The sequence below is a fragment of the Apis dorsata genome, unplaced genomic scaffold, assembly GCF_000469605.1.
Source record: "Apis dorsata unplaced genomic scaffold, Apis dorsata 1.3 scaffold_174, whole genome shotgun sequence".
In the NCBI taxonomy this organism is placed as follows: Eukaryota; Metazoa; Arthropoda; class Insecta; order Hymenoptera; family Apidae; genus Apis; species Apis dorsata.
Genome location: NW_006263462.1, coordinates 192,979 through 195,436, shown reverse-complemented (window position 1 = coordinate 195,436; position 2,458 = coordinate 192,979). Strand labels below are relative to the sequence as shown.

General features: G+C 31.4%; 1 pseudogene; it reads left to right on the top strand.

Moving 5' to 3' along the window:
• The window catches only part of LOC116185422, a 13,227-nt pseudogene that overhangs the window by 3,838 nt on the left and 6,931 nt on the right, over positions 1-2,458 (top strand).

Genomic DNA, 2,458 nt, shown 5'->3' with positions numbered 1-2,458 from the left:
ACCCTTCCGAGGGCCCACCTCCTTCTGGGACCACCCGCGGATCGTGCTGCTCTCACCGACGGGCCGCCAATTGCGCCAGAATCCGGCCAGAGGAATTTAACGGCGATCGAGATTGAAACAATTCCACATTGAACGACGAGATATTTTATTTTATTTCCAATAGTGAGTTCATTGTTTCATCGTTAGTGAATAGTTTTTTAAAACGAGAATTCACGAAGCGTTTTTATAATTTATTTAATTATTTTTATTTAATTATCTTTTGCTTTAATTTTGCGATCTTGTGGAATATATTGCTTGAGGAATTGGGGATCTAGTAAGAATTCTAGGGAACCCTAGAGAACTAACGTTCTTATAAATCTAATACTTAAAAAAAATTATGTTATGAAGCGTTTATATAATTTATCGATACAAAAATAATTTGTCAATCGATATTGCGCGTCTTTTCTAAATGAATTTATCTTGCTTTAATGCAATCTCATAGAATGTTATTTAAGGAATTGGGGATAAAAATCTAATAAGAATTCTAGGGAACCCTAGAGAACTAATGTTCTCATAAGTCTAATATTTAAAAAAAATTATAAAGCGTTTGTATGATTTATCGATACAAAAATAATTTGTCAATCAATGAATTATTGTGCGACAATCTTTTGTGAATGAATTTATCTTGCTTTAATGCGATCTTATAGAATGTTATTTAAGGAATTGAGAATCTAATAAGAATTTTAGGGAACTCTAGAGAACTAACGTTCTTATAAATCTTATATTTAAAAAAAATTATAAAGCGTTTGTATGATTTATCGATACAAAAATAATTTGTCAATCACTGAATTATTGTGCGACAATCTTTTGTGAATGAATTTATCTTGCTTTAATGCGATCTTATAGAATGTTATTTAATTGAGAATCTAATAAGAATTCTAGGGAACCCTAGAGAACTAATGTTCTTATAAATTTATATTTAAAAAAAAATTATTATGAAANNTTGTATGATTTATCGATACAAAAATAATTTGTCAATCAATGAATTATTGTGCGACAATCTTTTCTAAATGAATTTATCTTGCTTTAATGTGAATTATAGAATATTGCTTGAAGAATTGGGGATCTATTAAGAATTATAGGGAACCCTAGAGAACTAACTAATTCATATAAATCTATTACTAGGAAATTGGTGGAGAGGAATTCTACAGGATTAACATAATTAATACTTAAAAAAAATTGCATTATGAAGCGTTTGTATAATTTATCGATACAAAAATAATTTGTCAATCAATGAATATTGCGCGACAATCTTTTGTGAATGAATTTATTTATTATTGCTTTATACGATTATTTATCTTGCTTTAATGCGATCTTATAGAATATTATTTAAGGAATTGGGGATCTAGTAAGAATTCTAGGGAACTCTAGAGAACTAACGTTCTTATAAATAAATAATACTAAGAAAAATTATTATGAAGCGTTTGTATGATTTATCGATACAAAAATAATTTGTCAATCAATGAATTATTGTGCGATAATCTTTTCTAAATGAATTTATCTTGCTTTAATGCGAATTATGGAATATTGCTATAGGGAACCCTAGAGAACTAACTAATTCTTATAAATCTATAGAAAATTGGTGGAGAGGATTAATACAATTAATACTTAAAAAGAATTCCAGAGAATATGAGAGGATAAATAATACTGATACTGTAATTTGGTTACTGCAAAGCGATGATATATATCGTATTTGCATTTTTTCCTATTTAAAGCGAGTAGATAAATCGCGTTAAAGGCGAGAGAAGGATGGGGGCGGGCGAGAGAAATTCGTTTATATATAAATCTCGAGGCCCGAGATTTCATCCTCGGGACGGGCTCGCGCGAAATTTAGCACCTAGAAGACAGTTACGAGTCCCGTATACAGAGGATCCCGAGACGCGGCACTCTAAACCGCTAATTTCACAGTCGTTTAAACGGCGATAATTCATCGAGATTTACAACGTAAGCGCCGCGGCTCGAGCTTGACATCATATTCCATTAGAAGCTCGAAAAACCGGCCGACGGGGCTCGCGATTTTACGAGGTTCCGGCCCGTAACCGCTTCTTTGCGCAAAACTTTGTTTCCATATCCATCATTTCGCAACAGCGAAACGCACCGCCGCCACATAATCGAATATAATATTTGATTTCCGTCAAATCCATTCATCCCTGGACGATCGAATTAAAATTAAACTCTGCGAAAAATAAATTGTCACCAATTATTCATTATCATACTTCGTTAACATTTGATAATAGTTGAAGTTACTTCCATAATTTCGAAAGATCGTTCGAAATAATTGTATTGCAAAACGATCTGAGATTATATAATATAAGCTACGAATAAATGTTATTTAAGCATTAGTAATTACTTGAAGCAAATTTAGTCACCCGTAAATAATTGAAAAAATAAATTACTACGAATTTTAATTATTCGAAAG